The sequence below is a fragment of the Ixodes scapularis genome, unplaced genomic scaffold, assembly GCF_016920785.2.
Source record: "Ixodes scapularis isolate PalLabHiFi unplaced genomic scaffold, ASM1692078v2 ptg002451l_1__unscaffolded, whole genome shotgun sequence".
Classification (NCBI taxonomy): Eukaryota; Metazoa; Arthropoda; class Arachnida; order Ixodida; family Ixodidae; genus Ixodes; species Ixodes scapularis.
The window spans coordinates 320217-347224 of NW_024610246.1; the positions used below are offsets into that span (position 1 = coordinate 320217).

The following is a 27008-nucleotide window of genomic DNA, read 5'->3' on the forward strand; positions in this document are numbered from 1 at the left end:
CCTTACATAACACTTCGCCAAAAGCCATTTTCAGAACCATCTTACATATGACCACACGTCTCGCGTTGTAGTACATCCGTCTTGACCCCAAATTTTCATTAATTAGTATTATGTTCCTGCAGCCATAGTCGAAATTACTGATTCTGCTAACTATGAAATTGCAGTTACTTGGAATACATTTTAGCGTTTAAAAACAAAGGCAAAAAGACGAGAATAAGACACCACAGTGCGCTACAAGCAACTACTTTTATTATATGAAACCACACTTATATACCATCCGTGTTTCTGATATCGCCCCATCACTAGCCAACCCGATGTCAGGCCGCGTCATTGAGGAAGACACGTTCCTTGTCAAGAAGACCAATTGAGGCCACGCTGAAGCATGCAGTTATTTCCTTGTGCCTCGCCAGCTCACAGTTTTTTCCTTGTGCCTCGCAAGAATCTTGCACTCGGAAAACAACTTGCAATCTTGCATTCGGAGAACAGTGATGGGGCGATATCAGAAACACGGATGGTAGAGAAGTGTCGTTTCATGTTTTAAAATCAGTTGTTAGTAGCGCACTGTGGTGTCTGATACTCGTATTTCAGTCTTTGTTTTTGAGCGCTAAAATGTATTCCAAGTTCCAAAACCAACTAGCCCAACAACCTACTCTACTGCAGTTACTTATCTGGTAAATAAAGTTTGGCCCTAATTATGCATATTTTTATTGTTGTACGTATTGCACAGTACCCCAATTTACCTGCAATGGCCACAAAACCGAAAAAGACTAATTCATTACATTTTGGTTATACTTTCTTTTGTTCTTTCTCCTTCAGTCCGTACAGTCCGACTTTCGCATTTCAGGCACTGCGGTCGCGAACAGGTTCGTTTAGTACTCGCAGCCGTCTGGTCGTCGTCTTATCCGTGTGGATGCGCTTGGGAGAAAGACGATTCCCAGACGTATGGCCACTTAATCAATCTGTTCACGGATGAGTCCGTCGTTCCAATTGGCAATAACAAATTCCATTCAAACAATATCTGCGCTCGCTGAAATCGGACCGCTGCCATCTGGTTCTTATACAAGTAAATTTTCCCTTTAACTTTATATTTCACTTGTTAGAAGTTAAAACCGAGCCTGTAATTCAATTTATCTGCACCGCCCAACGGGCGATGCTTGAAGACATGCACGGGCTAATTCAATAAAGGCGCTTTAAACACCTCGACTTCCGACCGAGCCCGCGCTTCGCCCAGCAGTCGGCGGCTTTCGCCTTTCGTTTAGGAAATCTTTATTTCCGCCGTGCAGGCATAAGACGAACCAACAAAAACCCAAAGTTTCTAAAAAAACCTTTCTCTCCTTCTGTTCCTTTTATAACTATTTTTTTTTTCTTTTTTGAATTCGACTATTTGAAGAAGATCGAACAATGGCGAAAAAGAAAAAAACTTGGTCATATTTTTTCTCCCGATAAATTGCCCCATTCTTTCAAAAATTTCCCTCCTATTGAGCAAATAAAGCTAACCAGCCCGGCGTATTTGTCAAGCACAATGCCGAATTTATTTACACCTACCTTCACCCATAATATGTCATCGAAGTTCTCATGCCATACTTTAATGACTGATTTTATTTTGCACCGAGATATTTATGCTCTACTTCAAAAATTAACCAGGTGTGATATTTTTTTGTTCTGCATAAAAACTGTTTTGAATAAAACTTTAGCTTTGCGATTCACGAGAGCGATCAGGTTTAGTTTACGCATTATGGTTATTAGAAACAAAATAGTGAGAATCATCGTTTTCTTTGAACTCAATCAGAGATTTGCTTTTCGAAAAATATAATATGAATTATCAAATAAAAAAGATAAAATGATTCAGTGTTTGTGGTACGAAAGTCCCCTACATTCGAGCCACCTAGCACGTTATTATATATATATATAGATATAGTGGGAATAAAAGCAAAATATGTATCTGAAAAAAAAAAAAAAGAAGCCACTCATGGAGTAAAGTGAGTTGTTCGGTTAGACATCTAATATTGCAGCTGGTTCACTCCTTGGAGCGGCAGTTCGGCCTGTGAAGTGCTAGAGCTAACCTTATGGTTCCCCCCAATAAGACAGACAATCTAGACATTTCAAAATATAAAATAAAATATATTTCCGACATTAGTGGATATGACATCACAGAATCCTTGATGGTTGTCAGCCCCTTAAAATCGCCCAGCAACCGTATTCATTAAGTAGTAAATTTTAATTGTCCATGCCGTTCAACTGCAAGCAGAGTACAGATGCGGACAAAACTTAGAGGATAGAGTTGTCGAGAGACATTTTGGAACCCTTAGGCTGACAGGAGATATTTTGTCAGCTTGCTAACTTGTTAAACGGTTATCTTATTAACTCGTTCAGTTCAGGGCTAAGTCTGTTAACGAATTTCGTTTAGAAACATAGCAATATATCCCTTTCCGTGTTGCCATACTTTAATTCCATAAGTGTTCGTGTTAACTACTTCCAAACAAACTTCGTCGCGTGAGATATATATATATTATTTTAGTGGGATCCTGTCACGACTCATTTGTTATTTCTTTTAAAACAGATTAGCACCCCAGAGACCAAACGACAAAGTAAGACGTTCCTTAAAATTCCTTCCTTACTACGTGAGACCCTTGCCTATTTTATGTTGATTTCTTTGTTTGCTTTGAACATATTCGAGTTTTACCGTTCCCATAGAAAGGCCCCAATCTCCGTGCAGTATAAATTCCAAGACAAACGGCAAGAACATCTCATGCGTAAAATGTATCGCAACGCCACTAGAAAAAAAAAAAAAAGAAAGAAAGAAGAACAGCGCAAGGCCGGAGCAATTTTGACATCGCCCGCACTGTCCGATAACTGAAACCATTTCGGCTTTCCGTGGGGCAGTTTTTGGAACGCTTATCATCTTCTTTCGGCGTCAACCCCTATTCACTCCCTCTATATTTTTTTTTTGTTGTTTGATCGGCTCTGTAAGCAAGTTCACCGGACATTTTTTTTTTTTTTTTTTTGTGATTTAGAACCAGGGAAACACAAATGCCTAGACAAAATAAGGGCAAAATATCTGGCAGCACACAGGACCGAAGCGAGGGTCCACAGCTACGCTACAAACAACCTAACGGCTTGGCGCTCGCCGTTTATTTGCGAGATTTGTTTGTTTCACTCGACGACACAAAACGCTGGGAATTGTCGAGCGACCGACCGAGCTGCCGGGTCAATTTTCAGGACGTGTCACTGTCGGATCATTGAACCTAAAGTTGTTTTTTGAGCGCGTCACATTTTGTGTACACAATTCACATTCAAAGTTTTATATCGCTGAGTTTGCTTCTCCGACCTGCGGAACACTTCTTCGGTGTACCACTGTGAAATATTTATTTTTGAAACGAAAGTGACGGCTGGCCCTTCCCAAAATTATCTGATTTTTTATAACATGTTTGATTTGTTTTCCAATGTTTTTTTTTTTTTTTTTTTTTTTAGTTTTGTCGAAGGGTTAGGCCCGCCGTCGAAGGAACGTGACGAGAATGTTGGAAGACTTTCTGGTTGATTCCAGATTGGCTTCCTTTGTTTTTCAAGACAGTAGCAATCAGCGATCGGGGTGGACCGCGGTGAGCTTCAATATGCCGACGGGGGTCGCATGTCACGTTTTGATTCCACCAAGTTTGATAAACTGAGCCGCGAAGGCTGCTGGGCTCAACACAGATTTTTTATTTTTTTGTTATCCTCGTAAAGTTTGCGTGAGGCTCATCTCGGAACTCTACCAGGCTCGTGTGTGTGCATTAAGAGCCCCATATAATGCTATGCCAGAGGTTACAAGGGATAACATGCTGCGCTTTTGTGTAATCAAATCTATGCAATATTCCTTAACACCGCGTAAAACGGTCTAGGATAGCCGCTAGAGTAGGACAACTATCAAACCAGATTTATCTTTCCAGATGCACATGCAAAATCTAGGTATTACTCTAGAACCTTGGGGAATACGTTTCAGACACATTGAATATTTAAAATTAAAGTAAACTTTGGAAGTGAACTTCGTAATATTCGCTCCGTCTTAAAACTCCGAATATGTAGTCAGCTAGAATAGCTAACTTCAGAAAGTAATATTTTACTACCGAATCCGATATCAAGTTGAATATACCCACACCAAGGAAATATTATTTTTAAGACTTTCCGCCCCAATCTGTATTGGTTCTTTAATCCGTTTTACGCGAAGCAAAAGTTTACTCAATATTTTGGAAAACCTACTGCTACAGCGAAGGGGCACATAGCATGTTAACAAATATTTAAAACATCATTCGCCTTTCTGAATATTATTTTAAAGTAGGAAGAGAAAAATTCAATATGCAGTTATTTTCCAGATTTTTACAAGCCACTATTGACACTAGAGCTTTGACTATCAAAACACACATCCCATGGAATAGCCTTGAGTAGAAAATTTATAAAAACATCTTTGCTTAGTCTGCTAAAAACTACGTTGGTTAAGGGAATGCTTTACAGGGGTTGTTTTTCTTTTTTGCTGTTTATTTTTATGTGCAATCAATTTAGACTTGGAAAAACGATTTTTCTCAAAGATGACGGTCGTGCGCCTGCCAGGTTGGCTTTTCCTATACTCTTTGCGTGACGAGAGGCCACATAGATTTTGCTGGACGAACCCAATTTTTGTTTTCTGTAATCAAAATCTCATTGAATCGCGTTTCTAAATTAGCAGGATCTGCTTAACGAAACGACCACTTACATTCTTATAAATAAAAAAAAAAGTGAAAGCCGTTTACAGCTGCCTGTAACGCCGAATTAGAGCGCATCTCTTGAGAAGGAGGAGGGAAGGGTACTGAAGGGAGGGTGGGGTCATGTGACCTCGGTGGGGGGGGTCACGTGACCTCGAGGGGGTCAAGTGACCTCGGGGGGGGGGGGGGGAGTCACGTGGCCTCGGGGGTCACGTGAACTCGGGAGGAGGTCACGTGACCTCGGGAGGAGGGGGGTTAGGGGACCTTCACCTCCGAGGTCAGCGAGGGTACCCGAGCCTCGAGGTCCTCCCGAGGTCGCCCTCCAGAGGTCCTCCCCCGAAGGAACCCGAGGTCCTCCCGAGGTTCTCGGGGGGGGGGGGGGGGGTCGCGGTTACGCCGACGGCGACGCCGACGCCGCTCAAGCCGGAAACGGGCGCCTAAGAGCTGCGCTCTAAAAAGTGTTTCTTAGCGTCTGTAGGCCCCATCGGGCTTAAATGAAAAGCAAAGAGTGATGGAACTTCGAGCCAACTAACGGCGCAGGTATAAGCTTGGGTTTTGCTTGGCGAGGTTCGAACACATCGCACTAGGACGCACAAACTCGCAGCGCCCTACTCGGATTGTTTGAGCCTCGCCAAGTTCTCCCCAAGCTTGGAAGCTGCGTCGGTAGTGGGCTGGAAGTTTCGTCATCGTTCGCATTTTTTTCGAACCCGAAGGTACCTCTGGGTACTGTGCACTGCGGAACTTTAGAAAAACAAAATGACAAGCAAGGCTACGCCCTACCGAAAAAAAAAGAAAGAAAAACACAGTTTAAGGTGGATTATGGAACAGGAAAATCTAACTGGATTTCTAGCTGGAAACCTGATATTCAGTTTGTAGACAATGGTCTGCAAACTGGAATTCACGTTTCCAGAAAGAAATCCAGTTAGATTTTCCTGTTCCATAATCCACCTTAAACTGTTTTTTTAGCTAGGGTGTTCATTCTCTAGTTCATGATAAAATTAATTACCATTACTCAAATTGACAATATGCGTTAACGTAAAAGCTAAATGTTTACAATGAGTTTGACTACCTTCCGTGGCAGTTAAAGTTTTATAAATAACACGACGGTAACAGTTATAAAAATATAATACTGATTCCGACATATATGCCCTTCAAACTTATATGAATATCGTAATTCACTGGCGCACACAGTGGCTTATGGTACTTAGCATTTCGAATTGTAGGTCTATAAGAATGTCTTGGCACAAAAAAAGCTTGCCCCCCCCCCCCCCCCCCCCCCCCCCGCTGCTATATTAACCCCTCCACCGTCCTTTCTGGTTCATGTATATGCATCGGTGTTCGCATTGTCAATGTCCTTTCCTGGAATGACCGTGTTGAATACGCCACTAACAACGCGAATCACTTAGTGGGTTATCTCAAAAGAAAGTTTCCACTCATTCCTATTTCTTTAAACTAACTCTGTATAAAATCCTAATCCGCACGAAACATGAATATGCAGCCTCTATCTGAGAACCTGGACTCTCCCCTGCAAAATGCAAAACTGCTGCCTACATATGCAGTCAATTCAAAACCGTTCTGCTCGTTTTTTTTTTCTTTCAAACTAACACTGCACAGCCAGTCTCACCTCTATAAAAGCACCTGTTTCATTGTCTAACCTCTCTTCTCGCAGAAAAATACAACTTTTATGTTTACTTCAGAAGATTTATCGCTATAACCCGGCACTTTGTAGAACGTTATTTTTTGCCGATTCACAAGACGGACTTATCCGTGGACGGATTTATCACGTGATGACATTTCCCGGTTTTGTCCGTCTCTCAAGCGCATGACGAGCGCATCCTCTACATGAAGGATGCGCTTGAGAGAGGAGCAAACGCCAGCCAGGACGGACCGAACCTGATCGCCGCCCCACAGTGCCGCTAAACTCCAACATCGCTGTGCGGCACCATTGTCCAAGAGAGAAATTGACGTTTGCTATCGCGATAAAGAATCGTACACCGCTGTTACGCACGAAGCAAGACAGAACGCTGTGAAAGGCTTCGCCTGAAGTGCCACTACTTTTACTAACCCAAGGTCTTGACAGTGACACAGGCATGGTTCTGCTCGAGAAGGTTTCGGCGTAGGGCGATGGAGTCCTGGGCTCGCGGAGAAGCGTTTGGAGATGCCTTCACGCACTTCGCGCTCATGCACACCACTTGAGTAAACCACAGCCACAAATAAAATCTTGCTCGGTGAAAGTCTGATTGGACATGCTAGGATTATCGCCGCGTGCTAGACAAGTTTTGACAGATGCTTCTTGACACTGACCAGGAGGAGTACCGGAACCTGCGTCGCGTCAGCCGGGCAAAGTTTTTGCAGCTTCTTTCACGCATTGGAACCAAGAATCGCACGACAAAATGAAACAGCGAACACGTAAAACACAGCGATGTGCCATTTTTGTTTAAATCATTCGAAAAAAAAAAAAGACATTGTACCGTTGCCCGGCTAAACGCCCTTTCCAAGTAAATCTCCCACCAAAAATCCGCAAGTGAAAAGGCGCTCGACTTTATCAGCCTGCACGTCCGCGGACGGGGCGCGGATCGCATGATTCGGTGACGTGGCGTTCACGAGGTGCAGAGTTCGCGCACGAAAATCGCGACTCGGCCCATCATGGGTCTTACATACGTCACGTTTTACATAACATCGCGCATAGATCGCCAATAAAAATTAGGCATAAACCATTGAGGCACCCCTATTTACAATTCAAGGAGTTGGAAGACATCACTGTTTTAATAACGCCTAGTTTTCTCTCTCTTTTTACAATTCTTCTTTTCTTCCCCAGATATTAATTGATTGAAACCGCCTTCTCGCATCCATAGTCTCAATAACCGACAGCTCTAATTTTAAAACGGCAATTACATCTTTTTTTTTAAATAATGTGCGTTAGCGATGTGTGTACTGACGTATTTCTTGCCTTATTCATTTATATTAATGTATTTTGCCTTCTTAGGGTTGTATTTTCGTATATTTTAATAACTAAACCACTTTTGCTTGGAAAGCCTTCGGGCCGCGAGAAAAAATAAATGAAATGAAATATTAAATTCGCAGCCTAATAACGGGTTTTAATCATAAGTAGTTGTATTATATGTCGTAATATTTTCCTAAACCTCTTCTATTCAACCAGTACTTCCAGCAAGAGTTTAAACTTTATTGTCTTCTAGTACAGACATTTCTAAAAAACCAGATTAAGGCGAAGCGGGGGGGGGGGGGGGGGGGCGGGGGGGGGGGGGGTGTTCTCGTCTGGCTCATTAGTTTGAGAAACAATTTTCCATATCCTTAGAGTACTAATTAAGCGCGCAGCTCAATATTTCTTATCACGTATCCGCGTGAAATGGAAGAGATGGGAATGCATCGTGAAGCGATCCTTAATTAAACGCGGTTTGCTAATGAACCTTGCGTTTTTGATCTATATAACCCCCTCCCCCCCCTTACGCTTTAAATAAAATGTCTGCCGCGGACCCATATTGTTTGTCAGCCATTTTTTTTCTTAGTCCTTATCTTTGCGGTTTGTAGTTTCGACAGCTTATCTCTCCGGAGTAAGCCTCTCCTCGACTAAGGTTGCACAGTTCGTAAGTATGCCTGAAAAAAAAAAGGAGCAGAAGTCGTTATAAAACGGAAATCAAATGAGAGCGCCAACTTTTCTCTTATCGGCATGGCGTCATACGTTTTTAATGCAACTTTTTGCTAGTTTAAAAAGTTAACCTAAAGTCAGGACTCAGTCAGCTCATTTTGTTTTATATATTAGTATCTTATTACACAAAGGCGTGTTTATTTTATCGAAAGAGGAAGGTGAGATTAACGCTACACAGACCTCATTATAAGAGTCTAGAAAACTAAAACTAAAGAGAGAATATCACAACCTTATAGTCAGCGGATGTGTCACACAGGTTTCGCGTGGACAACAAGTTTTGCCCAGACTTTTAACATATGTGAGGAATTTGGATACAAAAAAGCAGAGTTCAAAAGATGTGCCACATATTTTGTTAAATGTGAGTGTGTTTGCTGTGTTAAAGGTGACGGTGTTAAATTGTGTTAAAAGTGAGGGTGTTTCATGTTAAGCTTAGCAGATTTTTTTTTAGAGCACAGCTCTTGGCGCCCGTTTACGGCTAGAGTGGCGTCGCCGTCGCCGTCGGCGTAACCGCGCGGTGCATTATTTATTTATTTCAATACCCTCAGGGCCCATAGGGCATTACAGAGGGGGTGGGGCTTATAAGAATTTACTCAAAAGAAAATACAAACGTAAAAGGCAGTGATTAAGACACAATCAATTCGACAAAATATTAACAAAAGTGATTAGTAAGCGCTTTTTTAAATAAATGAAGTGATGGGATAGCTGCTAAAGATGGTTGAAGGTGGTTCTACTCAGAAGACGTTCTTGGTATGAAGGAGTTGTTGTATGCTGATGTCTCACAGTGAGGAATGCCGACCTTGAAACGATGATCAATGCGTGAGGAGATATATGCGGGGTTAAGGAATAACTTATCCTTTAGTGAAGCGTTGAAATGATAAATTTTGTAGAAAAGGCATAGACGAGATATTTTTCGCCGTAAGGAAAGAAGAGGCAGGGACAATGAGGTTTTCATAGATGATACACTAGCGGTGCGATGATAGAATAGATAAAACGTACTCCACGATTTTGAACAGCTTCAACGTTAGTCACAAGCGTTGTGTGACCGGGGTCCCAGTTTGATGAGGCATACTCTAATTTTGAACGAACTAGAGTTTTGTACATAAGCAATTTTAATGATATTGGAGCTAAAGAGAAGTTTATTTTCAGATATCCAAGCATAGAGTTAGCGTTAGCGATAATATGATCAGTATGTAATTTCCATGAAACGTTGGAAGTAATGTGAACACAAAGATATTTGTAAGACGTCACAGATTCCAGTAGGTTGTTAGAAATTGAGTATGGTGATGGGGACGTGTTCCGACGGGAATGCCTTATGGATTTGCATTTGTTAGTGTTAAGAGTCATTTTCCATAAGTTACACCACTCGGATACAGCACACAGGTCACATTGAAGTAGTGTTGCGTCAGAATCGTTAGTTATTTCACGATAAATTAGACAGTCATCGGCAAATAAACTTATTGAGGATGATACACACAGTGGTAAGTCATTTATATAAGTAAGGAGCAAAAGAGGTCCTAAAACGGAACCTTGTGGGACACCAGAGGTAACAGGACTAAGGGAAGAAGTAGTTTCATTCGCACAAACATATTGAGATCGATTAGTTAGGAAACATGTAATCCACGACAAAACATTAGGATCAATGTTAAGTTTGCTAAGTTTAAAAAGTAAGAATTTATGAGAAACTTTGTCAAAGGCTTTGGCGAAATCGAGAAACACACAGTCAACCTGGGACCCACGGTCAAGAGTGGAAAGTAGGTCATTAGTGAAGGACAAAAGCTGAGTCTCACAAGAAAGAGATTTGCGAAAACCATGTTGTGAGGGTGAAAAGAAAGAATTTGAATCTAAGAAATTAACTAAGTGAGCATAAATAATGTGCTCTAAAAGTTTGCAGGGGGTGCTGGTTAACGAAATGGGTCTGTCATTAAGAGGATTATGTTTGTTACCTGTCTTGTGAAGTGGAACCACCTTTCCTTTTTTCCAATCATCCGGTAAGACACCAAGGTTCAGTGACTGCTCAAAACTTTTTGTAAGAAAAGTTGACATGTAATGTTTAGTGTTCTTAAGAAATTTAGAGGTAAGGTTGTGAACACCACACGAGGAAGAAACTTTCAAATGATGAACCAACTTTACAATCCCGTCGTAATCAAACGCAAGCGGATCCATGGGAAAGAATGCATAATCTGGAGAAATAGGATAATCTATACCATCATTATCAGTAAACGCCTTGACAAAGACGTCGTTCAGAATGGATGCACATTGAGCTTTCGGAATGTCAATACCCTCAACATCAGTGAGCGATGCAGCCATTCCTTTAGGCCCGTTCATAACACTCCAAAATTGTTTAGGGCTATTTGCTAACATTGAAGGAAGGGTAACATTAAAAAAAAAAATCAGTTTTGCTTGCTTGATGGTTGCCTTATAACCATTTACAACAGATTTATAAAGCTCCCAGCGTTCAGCAAGGCCAGACAACCTTGCAGCGCGGTAAAGGCGTTTTTTCTTATTAGCAAGGCGTTTAAGAGTTACATTAAACCAGGGAGACACGTGGTTAGATACGATTTTACTACACGGAATGAATAAATTAATTAGAGAATTTACTTTGTCTTTAAACATGTTCCAATTAATCTCAATCGTGCGTTCTGACAACGCAGGCAGAAATTCGCCAAGGAAGCAAGCCAACTCGTTATTTATTGCAGTGAAGTTTGCTTTGCTATAATCGAGAAAGTGTTTGGTAGATTTGTTAGCAACATGCGAGGAAGCTTGCAGGCTGAAAGTCAAAATAGCATGGTCGCTAATGCCCGGTAAATAAGTTATAGAAAAAGCGAGATTATTGTCAGTTGTAAGAATAAGGTCTAACACATTGGCCGTCGCATCAGTAATCCGAGTAGGCTCAGTGACACATTGAAAAAAAGAAAAAACAGAACAGAGCCTAATAAAATCCGAGTAATCAGAAGAGCTACTAGATGCAGCGGGAAACGGTCCAAACCAGTTGATCAAGGGAAGATTAAAATCACCTAGTAAAAACATGGGTGCACGGGGGGAACCTTGAACAAATCATATTTAAAGCATCATGCAAATCCGAGCAAAAATTTGCAGGAGCGTTGGGAGGACGGTAACAAACGCACAAAATAATATTTCTATAAGCGCACTGTAGGCTAAATGGAACAGCGCGGAACATAGGACAGAAAGAACAGGACAACACGAGCGCTGACTTACAACTGACTGTTTAATGAGAAGCGAAGGAAGAAGAAGAAATAAACTGAAAATAAGGATTAAAACAAAATACTTGCATTGAAAATAACTAAAAGATGAGGGAAAAGCAAAACAAAAACAAAAGTGAAGAAAAGAAAATAACTTTTTAGAAGAAGCAAGGTTCATTAAGTGCTCTCGAGATAAGCGATTTCCTTCCTCAACAGGGTCACGGAAGGCATGCTGACTGCGCTTGTGTCTTTCTTAATGATGGAGAACGCTTCGATGATCTCGCGCATGCGACAGTCTCTATGGTGTTTGATAATCTCGCATCTGTCATATGCTGGGACGCAGGCACACGCTGCACAATGCCTGGCTAGGTTGCTGCCAGTGGTCGTTCCGAATGAGGCGCGGTGTTCTCTCAGACGATCGTTGATGCACCGCCCGGTCTGGCCTACATACGACCGACCGCACGATAGCGGAACGTCGTACACGACGCCTTCGACACACTCGACGAAAGGAGTTGCATGGCTCTTCTGGCATTGCCTGATGGAGGTGGCAGAGGGGTTGGTAGAGTTTACTTTTTTGCACCTGTTGAGGAAGGAAATCGCTTATCTCGAGAGCACTTAATGAACCTTGCTTTTTCTAAAAAGTTATTTTCTTTTCTTCACTTTTGTTTTTGTTTTGCTTTTCCCTCATCTTTTAGTTATTTTCAATGCAAGTATTTTGTTTTAATCCTTATTTTCAGTTTATTTCTTCTTCTTCCTTCGCCTCTTATTTCTTCTTCCTTCGCTTCTCATTAAACAGTCAGTTGTAAGTCAGCGCTCGTGTTGTCCTGTTCTTTCTGTCCTATGTTCCGCGCTGTTCCATTTAGTCATGAACCAACTAGCCCATCAAAGCACACTGCACTGTAAGCGTACGCAAACAAGCTCCAACGGGGAAACAATATTCACGTGATAACATTCAATGGCTTTATTCACTGCGATTAAAACACGTCCCCCACGCCTATCTTGTTCTGTCACACCGATAAAAAATTGTAGCATTTAACAGAGTCAAAATTTTCATTATCACGGACAACACTTGAAAGCCACGTTTCTGTCAAAACAACAATATCGCTTGATGATGCATCAATAACTATTGACAGCTCATCGCGGTTGCGGACTACGCTTTTTATGTTAGTAAAAAGAACTGAAATCTCATTTGGCAAAGAAAGGAAACTACGCTTGCGTTTACCGGCGTTTTTTTTTTTTCCTCGGAGGGGACAGATTCAAACGCGCTATCTCTAGTTAGTTAGAAGGCGGCTTCACAAACTTCGTTTGTGTTATGGTCGAACAAAAATTGCTTATCGCCGATATACAATTTGTCGACACGAACTTTGTAACGGCTCCCCTGGGTACGAGAAAATTCATGCAGCCGTTTTCTGGCAAGTTGAACATTTTGTGAAAAATCCTCGCTGATAGAAATACCCGTATTTTTTAGCTGGTAGCACGACCCCAGCACCGCATCTTTTTGTTTAAAGAAGGAAAACTTCACAACAATAGGGCTTTTCTTGCTGGTGTCGAACTTCCCGATGCGGTGAGCCCGTTCGATTGTAGCAGGGTCAATTTGTACGTCAAGCTTATCTGAGCACCTAGTCCTTTTCACTTCCTCATATCAACTCCACCCTAAAGAAAAATGGTTTGTTTCACCATCACATACATTATATTATAACCACACGCTAAATTACCAATTAACTACTTTGTTAAATGAATTATTTTTAAAAGTTGTTGATATTCATGCAATGACGCTGGCAGAGGTACGAGAATTATTTTAGGGTTGTTTTCTTAGGTACAGCTAAGGCACAAGGATCACTGTACCATTGTATACCACAATGAATGCATTAATTTTTGTTTTTTCTCTTGTTTTTGTTTGATCTATGGTCTGTACATTTAAAATAGTGTTCTTTCTTTCAATGTAGTTATTGTGTTCGTTTTTGAAATTGCTTAGGGATAGCCTGCTGTAAAGGGGGCCAGGGCGTCCGTCAAGCTGCTGCAGCGGCTTTTTGTCTTGGTCCCCCGTTTCAGTGATGAAACAAAATAAAGATTTATTATTATTATTATTATTAAAACCAACTTTTCCGATTGGGCCCACGTTTCCTTAGCCCAGTCATCTATGCCAAAGAAAAGCAAGTTGGATCGACGGGAACGACACTCTGCGTCATCGGAACGACGCTTCAGAATGGCCAATTCCGAAAGTACCGACTCGAATTTCGCCTCAAGTTCGTCTGTCGAGTTCATTTTCGATTTGCGACTTGCGAGATCACTTTCAATCATTTCAACACGCGCGGTGAGAGTGGTTATCGAGTCATTTGTTCGTTTTTGTTCGTCCCTGATTTCTTTGAGCTGAATCAACACGCTTGCTTGGCCGGAATGCATTTCGCTGACAAGCGACTCTATTTTCGCTAGTGACTCGGCTTCAGGTTTAGACATGGGACCAGGGTTACGCTCTATGTCTCCACTAAGAAGTAACAACAAGTCAAAAAAACCGCTTCAGACAGATCCGTGGGCACGGCAAAACAAGACAAAGGTAATTACCTCTAACGGAGTACGAAAGTTTTTGTCTACTAACCTACAGAGCAAACAGGAGCGGTATGTTAGGCGTCATTGTCGTAGCATTTTCGCCGTGCCCACTGGTCGAAAACGCCTGCGAGAAGGCTTTTGAAGGCAGTGTGCTTGATGTCGATGCTGGTGGGGCTTGCGTGTCAGGCGACACTGGCGGCAGAAATCCTAATATCGCTCCAGCGTTGAATTCATCGCCATCGAGGGGGTCGGCCAGGGTAATCAGCGGTGCTGTCTTCGTCATCACGGGCGTGGCGTTGGTCGGTCTCGGGTAGAAGGATGGAAGGCCACCGTCACTTGCCACGAGAAGAAACTGCAGAGCAAACAGGAGCGGTATGTTATGGCGAATTCGCGTGGTCAATCGCCGGCAAGACCGCGCCGGTGGCACCGGCAACCGAACTCATGCCGGCGGCGTACCACATGACCCTCACCACCCGAACGCAGAGCGCCAGGAGGTGGCGGTTTACTGCCGCTGCTACCCGCAAGTGGCGCTCCCTTCCATTTTCTCTTGTCTTGCCTAGGCGGCGCAAGTTACCTCCTAAACTCTCGCAAGTTTCACTGAGCAAATAGAATGGGAGTGTCCATTCGTTGAGGCACAACCTCGCTGTGCCAGGGTGCCAGGTTGGCCAGGTTGTGCCAGTTGTGCTGTGCTTCTTGGGCTCCTTGGCTGTGCTGGTCCAACGAAGTGCTATCATACCCACGCTACGTGCAAAGAACACAATTTTCAGCACTGTGACTTTCTTCATATCGAAGCATGGCCATGGCTACTGCGGGAAGCGAAGCAATAACTGTGACGGCTGAGGTCTATGAGGTCCTCAAGAACCTCACGAACCACCAAGCTAGAGGTGAGTATTTATTTTTGATTTCAGTCTCTGCTAGGCCTTCAAATCACAGGAGAAACAAGGTAATTTTAAGAATCGCATTCACGCTCAAAAGGTGCGTGAAAAGCCTGAGCACTACCTGAAACCCAGTGTAAAATGTAATGTGTGAAATGGCGGAAGACGCAATTCGTGATTTTCGAATGGCGAACAGTTGTTTCTCATTTTGAAAAACAGCGCGAATACCACACGGACAAGAAGGAGGAACACACAGGACGAGGCGCTGACTATCAACTGTCAGTTGATAGTCAGCGCCTCGTCCTGTGTGTTCCTCCTTCTTGTCCGTGTGGTATTCGCGCTGTTTTTCAAAATGAATTCATACCAACTCGCCCAACTTTCCATTCTAGTAAGTTGTTTCTCGAAGTTTGGAATATTTCGCGAATAATTTCCGAATAGTCGGAACCAGGTTTGCAACGGTTCAGCGCCGCGAATTTCTCTCCATAGGCGCTTACCTGCCTGTCATACATGTCATAAAATGTCACTACGCCTTTCTATCAAAAATGTCCATGTAGGCTCCCCACTCACCAGCAATACCAGTTTGTCTCCAGTCCCGGGACGTTGTTTTACCCGTCTGCTGCTACATCTAGGGTCAACTGCACACATTCTCACGAAACTGGCTTGCTAGCAGACGCTCATGCGTGTGGAATCCAACCTATCTGCATAGCCTTGCGAGCCGCCCTGAGGACGTTTGCTAATGAATATTATTATATTTCTCGCACGCTTTGAATCAATCTTAAACTGCTTCTGCCCCCATGTGGCTTCTGGGAAGGAATCTGATTCAAAGTAGAATTTTGTTTTGTTACAAAGCTGTCTACGTAGCTTTCTGTGATATAACTTGAGCTCACATTCAGCACCCTGACGTTGGTTTTCCCTGTTTCACACGTGTCTTAAAAGTGGCTTTGTTCACGTGATTGTTGTGCTGCTTCCTCATTTTGCGACACCAAGATGCTGCTGTAGTTGTCAAGCTTACACATTTTACTTTTTCTCTTTTTTTTTTTTTTGCAGCTCTCAATTCTAGTCATTTTCACCTAGCTAGCCCTGCATTATTACAACGGTTTCCAATGACTCATAATGAGCATTATACTTTATAAACAGTGTACTATCTATTTGAAAATTATTCAATTCATATTCGATTCGGTGTATCTGCTATTTGATTCAGTTCGAAAAAGCACTATTCACACAATACTGGAAAATAATGTTCATTTTCTTTGCAGTCCTAGCTGAGTCGCAAGCTATGCAGGGCACCTCATCACAAGTCAGCGATAATTCTGGTAAGCAAGGATCTGGTCCTGTCGTTTTGGAGTAGATACCTGTCGAGTTGGTAAATTTGCGGTTCGCGAAGTTCTGGAAGCGTTAACTTTGTGTCAGGCGTGTGCTTGTGCAAGTCGTCAAGCTCTCGGAGGGCATGAGTATGTTCTATGGAGGGCTCCCAAACCACTAATTCTAATCAATACAAAAGGCGCTTGCGACCAAATTTAAAAGTGATTGTGTTTTTTTTTTTTGTTTTTTTTTTCAGAAATCTGTAGTGAACCAATGGGCATTCCTGCTGGTGAGCCTCAGAACAAAGGTACCTACAATTGCTCATAAATTTGTTTTGAGTACCCGTAAAGTGTACTACTTTACCTCTATAGCAAATGATAGCTGGAGAATTGTAGAGCATGGCAAGCCCTGAGCATCTTGTCACTACGCAGTGAATGAGATTGTAGCATTAGCCAATAACAGGAATGGAACTGCAGTGTCGATTGCGCCTAAGGATGTTTCGTGCGCCAAACAGATACAAAAGTATAAATAAGAATGAAATTGCACCAAGGTGCGTCCAAACAAAAATTATGAACGGCGCTCGTCAAAATTAGCCGTATCGCAGTTTCTTTTGGCAACATTGACATCAGAACTTCCGGCCTGTGAATCTGAATCCAAAGCACTGTATCTGGAGGTCGCTGCCATGGTTATACTTCGTTTCAGCTTATAACAGTTGTTACAGTGTCCCTCATTGCGATGCTTCTGCTACCAGACCTCCTTAAAGCCGTTCGCTGCCACTCTGCTTTGTCTATGTCCACACGCAGATGATGCTACAAGAGCGAGCTCCAGACTTTCAGCGTCCCTGCCAAGAACGCACAATTGTGCAGTGCTAGCACTGTTCAAGGCCACATGCTAGCGCTCGTAGCATTGGCTGCGTCTGGACATAAGTTGAAACAAAATATGTTTGCTGTTGCCATGTGCTTTTCTGGAGTCCTGTAGTCACTTCATCTGAATAGTGGAGCAAACAGCACCGCCATATTGTTTTGTTTTGCATTAGTCTGAGCTGCTGAAGTTTCCTTGATGGACATCTGGTTTTCCCTCATCAAGGACCAATTGTTCGGTTCAGTTTACATTTGGCACAAAAAGAAATTGGCGCAACAAGCAAATCATAGTGGGACCGTCAAAGGACGATATGTGTTGCCGCAGTTGTGCAAACACATAGAGAATCTTTACAACACAGGATATCCTTTCATCAGTTTCCCTCAATGAGGGTGACGAAGACGGGAAACATCTTCGTCGAAAGGACTCCCGTTTTCCATGCACCTGTGGGTGTGGAAAACGTGTGCACAAGCAAGATCCAGAAATGGTCAATAAAATATATGCGCATATTAGTGGGAATACATTGTTCATTCTAATGTGGACATCTCACTACATTACGCGCCAGCCTTTGCACACAGAAGCATCCGCAAAAAGGTGTCTTGTACAGAGGGCAACACTGTTAGTGTGAACAAGCAATCACCGGTTTTTGCTGTTTTTCTGTCGGATTCGTAAGGGTGTCATAAAAACTACTGGTGTCGTGAGAAGGCTCATTTGTGGCAGCAACGTAAGCGGTAAATTTGGTGCCCACTAATACCACTTCGAAGTAAAAATGGGAAAAAAAGCACCAACGTCGTGTGTGAGCTAACAGGTCACGCAGTGTACATCCCGGAAATTGAACGGTAAGGACAGCCCGGTCACTCTCTCCGGACGTATTCGAGGCACCACACGTGACGATTTCATCGCTGTGGCTGTAGACTCGTTTGGTAGCGACTGTATTTGCTGTAGCAGCACACTTCTAGTTCCTTGTGTATTAGACACCATTTTTTATTGTTCAACTTTGTACACAAGATACATGGGAGGAATTGCCTAAAGACCCAGCTAAACATATAATTCATAAAAAGGTGCAAAACATAAATTTCTACTACATTTGTACTAACCCTACAAAATTATTCCAGGTTGCAAGTGGACTGATGGGCAAACGAGGCTCCTGATGGATATGTATGTAAGATTTAAAAATGAAATAGGCCCCTTCAAGAGGTTTGCTAACCAAAAAAAGATGTATTCTGCCATTGCACATGAGCTCCAAACCATCATGAGCACAATCAAAACCGCCGAACAGTGTGAGGCGCGTGTCAGAACCGTTATGAAACGGAAAAAAAAGCCATTGATAATAACAGGACATCAGGGGCCACAAGGAGGCCTGTGCCCTTTGAACAGGAGCTTGAGCAAATAAGGTCGGTGGACGACAGTGTGCAGCCACAGATTATATGGAATGTTGAGGAGGTCTGGAGAAAGCTTCCTGCCGAGGAAGCACGGGAAAACCTGCAGCCAGAAATCACTCCAGATGATGGAGGAACATCTCAATCGAACCTAAGGAGAGCAGCCTCGCAGAGTGCCAGCAGGAGTGCGGCTGCAACGAGCACCAACGGGAGTGCGGCTGCAACAAGTACCAGCGGGAGTGTGGCTGCAACGATCACCAATGGGAGGAGTGCAGAGCGGGAGCAGCGACCCCGATCCCTGCAGCCAAGCCGTGCCAGGATGGCCGAGCTGGCTCAGTTCTTTAAGAAAATGGATAAAATGAACGCTAACAGGGATGCCAGGGAACAACGACAAGAAGAACAGCGAGAGAGAAGACACAAAGAACTTGTGCAACTCAACAAGACCACCGCAAATCTGCTGCGAAGGCTATTAGGAGAAGCCGAAGTACCACTTGACGAGTAGTGTAGTGCAAGGCTATGTTTGCACTACGGATGCAATGTGCCAATCTTTTACAACATATGCAAGTCTCGGTGCAAATGTCTGTAGTTTGGTTGTGCTTACATTTGCATATGTTAGGAAAGATCAGCACTTTGCACCCATAGCATGAACATAGCCCAATCTAGACAAAATAAAAGTCCCAAAGTTTCTGCTTTTCTCACATTAACTCAGTTGCTGGAAGAGGGAGATCAAGGCATAAAGTGAGGACGGTTTGCCTTTTCAGCAAACCATCCTCACGAGTGCGCTGCGCTTCTTCTCCCCCAAGACTCGTAGCGCAGCCTCCACCTCGTCCTCGTCTTCGTAGGGAGTTGTGCGCTTGGTTGGCTCGGGAGCCCCTGAGTCCATGAGGTCATCTCCGTCAATACACAGATTGTGGATAACGCAGCACGACATGGTAAACTGGCACATTCTTTCCACAGAAATGAACTCCAGGACCTTCAGCTGCCGAAACCTGTTCTTAAGAATGCCAAAGGCGTTCTCAATGAGCACTCGTGTCGAGCTCAGTTTCGTGTTGAAGGCATGCTGCTTGGGACTGAGGTTCCCATAGTCCTTTTATGGTGGAACAAGGTACTCCCTGCATGGATATGCAGCGTCCCCAAGGAGATGGTACTTTGCTCCTTCACAAAGAGTTGGGATGCGCTTGGAAACAGTCGAAAGCTTAAAAACTCTCCCGTCATGAATCTTGCTCGGGCACCCTACCGACACGTCTAATAAGCGTCTCTTGTGGTCACAGATGCCTTGGACCGTGATGGACAGTATATCATGCCTGTTGATGTATGTGCTCCTTATCTTGTCTGCAGGGCACCGGATGGAAATGTATGACCCGTCGATACATCCGATGACTCCAGGCATGCCAGAGACCTGAAAGAGGAAACATAACATATAACCACAATTTCAAAGAAAATGGCAGTCGCTTGTTATTAGCTCACTGCAAACAGTGGTGGTCAATTGAGGGTCTGCTGCTGTATTCGGAGCTTCCTCTTTGGGTTGTTTCGACATTAAAAAAATTATTGCAAATTGCCCCGCAATTGTGTTGCTACATGAAACGTCCTGGTTTAGCGCTAGTAGTACTATTGTGATGCAGTGCTTAAGTTTAGGCCTAACGCTAACTGTTTCCTTATTGTTAAGCATCATTAGTGCCACTAGTGCTAAACCAGAACGTTTCACATAGCAACACAATTGTGGGACAATTTGCAATACATTTCTTTTCAACCTTGAGGCTTTGCTCTTTGTTAAAGACACAGCTTATGCATTTGGTTTGTCTCTTCATTGAAATGCGTCAACCTCCGTGCAGTGGCTCAAGCCATCGCTACTTTTGGTCGTCGGCTGGTACTGCGAGTCATTGGGCCGCGCATCTGACTTTAGCGGCCAGATGCCTGCGTTGGCGGCGTTCTTCATCAGTGTTTGACGTGAAACATCTGGGTACATTACTCCAACTGATGCAGCTGCGTTCGGCGCCAAATAATACTTCGTTTCACTTGAGCTCCGAGCAAAGACAAAGCTACAGCAAAAAATTGGGTAGTGTGTATGCTTATACAGCCTTGAACTTGGTCTGCCACAACAGGCGACGAGTCTCCCAGCTGTAGATAAGGAATCTAGCCAGTGCAGTAACAACGTTAGCCTGGGGCCTTAAACGTGCATCACGCAGTGGTGGTCCATGACCACACGCCGGTACGATGCTCATCCAGATCGAAATGGGCAGGGGTGGAGATTGAAACCAGGGTCGGGGGTTCTGCAGCGCGAGCTTTCGCTCCATGTGCTCCGAGCTGGTGTGCGTTAGCCCACTCGGCCACCAACCACCCCCAAGAGCTACAGCACGAGCCCTATGTTCTGTGCGTTCGTGACTCGCACGTGGGCTTGTCCAGTGCACGGGGCCAATCAGCATCGACAGTAACTGCGCAGGTGGGTGGATATGGCTATACTCCTCTACTCATTGACCAATCAGCAGTTAGACTTTCGGTTGCATTCGTTTTTTGGGCCTCACGATGCCTGAGGAACTAGGCTAAGAATATTTCACATTAAAAAATGTACGGGAACAGGAACTTCGCTTGAGCATACGGTAACACAAAAAAGGAGGCCCCCTTGGACGGCACACCCGCATGTGCAGGCGATGCCCATGCATTTGAGCCAGCACTGATAGGTAGCGTGCTGATGCGGTTCAAACGCCAGTGCCATGCTCTGTAAAATTCTGGCCCTGCATGTACATCTTTCGTCCACCTGCAGTACCATGGACAACAAAGTGTCACTTTTGCCCTGCCTAACCAGGACAACCTGGGGGAAGGCCCCAATCGAGGTCATCTGAGCAAATACCTTTGATCCGTGAAGACGAAGGAACCATACCTGCTCAAAATCGCTGGAGAGCTTGTCGAGGTCAGATGGAAATCTGATAACCCTGTAGGCGATCTGGCATAGATGCGTCATCACTCGTGTTATCATAGCGTGGCACGTGCTCTCACTCACTCCAAAGCGTCCAGCTACATCTCGGATGGACGTTTTGTTGCCAGCATACCTGACAAGGAAACGCACAGAATACAGATCAATATTCTTCATACTGTACAACAGTGAGTGTTTTTGTTAAGTACACCGATTCAACAACATGCAAAAATAATCTAATTCAGGGAACTAAACTTTGCTTCAATATAACTTGGCAAACAGCAAAAGCTACGTCCCCAATTCGCTAATTGCAGTATCCCGGCATAAGGCTCGCAACAGTGGGGACGTCATCGCTGTAGAACGGCAGCGAGGTCGCTTTCGCACACAGCATATAACTTATCTACAAGTGGCATTGCTAATTAATCAATTTCCGTAAGAGTGGCACCCCCTGCTGCATTCCTGGTTTGGGGATTAGCTTGATCGGAAAAGATGCACAGTATTAGGACTTACCATAGGAAGACGAGAATGTGATGCTCAGGCGTCTTCTGCGGTGTTCCTCCGTGAGTTGACCTGTCAGGGTATGCAGTTGATGCCGCGAAGTCGGCAATCAATTTCTCGCAGGTACTCCTGTGAAGCCTGAAGTTCCGTCGGAACTACGGTGAAAAGATATTTGTTAGCAACGTGCCCCTAGAACTCGCACTACTTTATAACATACCTCCTCGTCGCTGTACCTGGAGACGACGGTCTCGATGTAGCCCTCGATTTTTGGCCTCGGCTCGGGAACCGAAAACATCAAACAAAAAGCTGTTTGAAACAGAAGAATATCCTCCTCTATGTCGTCCCTGCCGCTCCGATCCGACTCAGGGTATATAAACAACAAACTGGCGATGGCGTGCGCGTCTACGATGGAAAAAGGGGGAAATGGCAAGCGGTCATCTACTTCCATGTCCTCCATTTTGCCCTCGGTGTGACGCGGTCACGCGGTCATGGACGCGGTGGCGCGATGGCTCGCTCAACGATTCGCGTTGGCTTAAGCATTGCATTCCGAGTGACTTCAGATCAGTTTCGTTTTCTCCTCGACAAATTCGGATGTGACGACACCGACGCCACCGGATATCGACTGGTCGCCCGCTGGCCCGGTCGTTTGGAGCTCGGGCGAAAAAAGCGCCGGAAAGTTGCCGGCGCTTGCCGATGAACCGCCACCCGAACGATGCGCGCCCGCCGGATCCCGACCACGCGAACGCTGTTGCCGGGCGTCCGGCAAAAAAAGTTGCCGGAGATTGACCACGCGAATTCGCCATTAGGCGTTATTGTCGTAGCATTTTCGCCGCGCCCACTCTGGGACGCGTGACGTCATTCTGGTGACGTCATCACGATGACGTCATCCTCATTGTCATCGTCATAATCGCAATGCCGTCACTGATGACGTCATCAGCGATGTCATTGATGACGTCATCACGATAACGCCATCCTCATTGTCATCGTCATCATCACGAACACGACACCGATGACGTCATCAGTGACGTCATCGTGATGAGGTCATCAGACGTCAGCCTCATCGTCATCGTCATCATCCCGATGATGTCACTGATGACGTCGTCGTCATCTTGATGACGTCATCGTCGTCGTCACGTGACCTCACAGGGGTCATTGACGCCGTGAGGTCACATGACCCAAGTGACGTCAGGTGACCCCCGTGAGGTAATGTGACCGTCGTGAGGCGACTGCGACGCCGCTAGGATGGAGGAGTAGCAGACAGGATGAGGAGGTGAGGAGAAGGGAGGAGGTGGTATATGCTTCCCTCAGTACCCTTTCCTCCTCCTCCACAAGAGCTGCGCTCTAATTCGGCGTTACAGGGAGTTGTAAACGGCTTCCATTTCTTTTTATTGAGCCGTGAAATATACTGCGGTTTGTATACAGGGTGGCAAAATGTCACGATAAGCCGAATAATTAGTTAAGACTTGTTAATTTATTTTTAAATCGTCAACACTGAGCGCAAGTTTCCATTTAGATATTGGCTAAGCGTTGTTAAAAAAAAAAAAAAAAAAAAAAAACTTAAGTCGCAACTTGGGCAGTAGGCGCAAGGCTATTGGTGCAAAAACACGGATGATTAAAAACAAAAAAATATGTCGAGCGAGGGCTTCAAACGCATACCCATTTTCAGAACACAAAAAACAAAAAAGAAAACAAAGCGCGCCAAACGAACCTGCGTACTACTACTTTTGTGGTTGTTTATGACACTCTGCAAGCTACTACTAGTACTACTACTACAACTAATAATAATGATATTTATAATAAACTTTTATTCAACATTGCAAATATAACCCCTTGAGTTTCGGGTCTGGTCAAAGCAGCAGAGGCTTGTGGAACCAGATCCAGCATTTGGTGTGGCAGACCGGATATTCGCACGGACCCACATTACCTGAACATAGAAAAAAAAAACACATTCAATGTTTCATCAGAGTACAGGCGAAAAGAGTTGGTGTTTAGTCTTGTTTGCGTGTAGCATAAAGATGAGTCATAAAACAAATCACTGAATGCCACAAACTTTCGCGCACGAAATCACGCAAAAATGCAACAAGAAATATCACCTAGAAGACACGAATGGATCTTGCTGAGTCAGGCAAATTCACTCAGGGTGTGTTCAGAAAAAAAAAAACATAATACATAGAAACAAATAACAAATTTCACACAATACATCCACTAGTCACTTTGTGTGTCCAAAAATAAAAATAAAAAAAATAAGTGCTTTAGTAAAAAAAAAGAAAAAAGAATGACACGAGGGAATATGCGATAAGTGAGAACAAAGTAAGAAGAGTTAAATGCAGTTAAGTTCACTGTCTATATACGTCGGAGAACGAGCTCCTCAGAAATTTCTTTAATGTCTTGTTTGAAGTAAGGAGAAGCAAAGAATCTGGGACTTCATTAAATATTTTCGGGACATAGAATGAGCGAATACTTTCACCATAATGACTCCTTACCCGTGGAGTTTGAAAACGCGGAGCAGATCTCAGATCACGATGTGGACTTGATGACACCTTGAACTCACTTCCCCAGAAATGTCGCCAGATAACAGTTTGGAGAAAAAGTGAGTGAAAACAAGGTAACTCGAGCGAGGCAAACAAGTTATCACAGGATAGAAAGTCTTTGGTATATGCGACACTTTTCAAAATTACTTTTAGAGTACGATCAACTCTCAGATGCCAGAACTGAGGACAGTTAAAAAATACAGTGATGCCGTATCTGAGTATGCTGTAGGCTAACGCGTGCGTAATGCTTTTTTAAGTGACAATGGTAGAAATCCTTTTACATGGTAAAGCAAACACGAAACATTTCTCTATCGTTGGCATATATAAGACATGTGTGTGTTCCACAAAAGATCACAGTCAAAGTTAAGGCCTAGGTATTTCACTGAGTCAACATACTCAATAGGCTAACAATTATCACATGAGCAGCTGTAGTTATGTAGAAACAGTAGAGAAGTCAAACTTACATTTTTTTAACGGATTGTGAAAGCATATCAGCTTGGTTTTGGAAGCATTTACACGAAGCTTATTTGCTAAGAACCAGTCCATTATTTTAGTTACATCGGCTTGGAGCATTTCTATTGCACGCTGGTATATAAGATGCTGTGAGAATATGAGAGTGTCATCCGCGTATTGCAATAAATTGGAAGTTGTCATTACTGTTGAAATATCGTTTACAAAAATGTTAAATAATAGTGGAGACAAAATGGAGCCCTGTGGAACACCGGAGGTTAAGGAAGCATGAGAACTGCGGACGTTATCTCTTGATCCAACTTGGGAACGATTCGTGCGAAAACGTTTTAGTAAATCATGGAACGGACCACGAAAGCCCACCCTATGAAGCTTGTCTAAAAGGATGGTGTGGTTAACGGTATCAAATGCCTTGGCGACATCAATGAAGATGGCGCACGTATACATGTTGTTGTCAAAAGGCGAGTGTAACATGTCAGAAAAAGTCTCAAGAAGATGAGTGGTATTGCGACCAGCTACGAACCCGTATTGATGCGGCGAGATTATGTTGTACTTCTCAAGGACCCCGGACTAAAGAAAAAAAACATCTTTCTCTAATACCTGGGAAATTCAAGACAACATTGAAATAGGCCTGTATGAAGAAACTTTGCTTGGTGCACCACCCTTGAAGAGAGGAACAGCCAAGGCCTGCTTTAAGTCATCAGGTACATGAGCAGTTTGTACGATATTATTTATAAGAACAAGGAGAACGTTTTTCTGGGAGTCATAATTTCGACATAATTTACGAACTGTCAGGCCAACAACACCCGCCGACCTAGAGCGTTTGAAACCAAACAGATATGACCGTAAATCTGATTCTGAAAAAGTTGGAAGAAAAGCGGATTCAGAGGTAAACGGAATGTGGGAGGTTAGTACATCATCATCATTAGAGGAGAGCGTGAGTGAGTTTACACAAAAAATCATTAAAGGCATTGACAGTAGATGTTAAGACGATTCCGAAATGCATTTTTAATGATTCAGTCACACTCGTCTGCATGTGACCTCGAAGCTCGTTTGCAATCGACCAAGTTTTTTTTAGAGTCAGAACGAGCGTCAGAAATCTTTTTAGCATAATAGTTACTTTTTGCTGATCTAATTAGAACATTAACCAGATTTCTTTGTATTTTACATTCTATTTCAAGATTAATGCTGTTGGGAGAGCGCCGAAATCTTTTCCATAATTGTTCTTTACGAGTCATAGCTGCAAGGATATCTGATGTAAGCCAGGGCATTGAACGTCTACATTTTCGAACGTGCACAATCGTTGTCGATAAGTTCCGAAATTTTCTAATGATGTCCACAAACGCAGGATACATGTTCATGCTATTAACGGAGGATACAAATTTGCTCCAGTCATAGTTCTTAATGAACCGATCGAAAGTACCAAAATCATGTCTCTCCAAACGAAACGTGCTCTCAAAGTTATGAGCTATTCTTTAATGAAAAACGCATTTACAAGCAATAAAGTAGTGATTCGCGAGCTTCTGTATATTTACTACAGATTTCTGTAGTATTCTGGTGAAGTTTGCATCCGTCACCACTAAAGACAGATGAATGCAGGCACGTGGTAAGCTCAGGCTATTGTCACGTGACAGCCCACCAGAAAGGCTGTATTTCAATGATAGCTCAACAAAGACTTACAACGAACTTTTCTGTCTAGCTTGCTCTCGTGCACGAGAGGGTAGCTACAAATTTGTATAGGTAAAGAATGCAAGAATATTCGCCAGAAAAGAAGTGGGCTCTCCTCGTGTACGAATTCAACAGAAATGTGACCTGGACCTCATAGCACAGACGGCATGGCTAGGTTTTTACAGCACGCAAATTTCCTTTCGTTTAATGAATCATTTCCTTCGGCTTCCTCCGAGTCTTTCACAGTTTTATACGTCAATATTTGCAGTATTCGAAAATACTGGTAAGAATTTAAGATTGTTGTTGATGAAGTATGTGACCATATTGATGGAATTGTGTTAACCGAAATAAATGTCAGCGCTGATAATCTGTCTCAGTTTAAACTGAAA

The 27008-nt window shown here is 43.5% G+C and overlaps 1 pseudogene; it reads right to left on the reverse strand.

Moving 5' to 3' along the window:
• Positions 1–19300: 19300 nt before the first annotated feature.
• LOC115326748 lies at positions 19301–22747 on the reverse strand (annotated as a pseudogene).
• Between the last annotated feature and the right edge of the window lie 4261 nt (positions 22748–27008).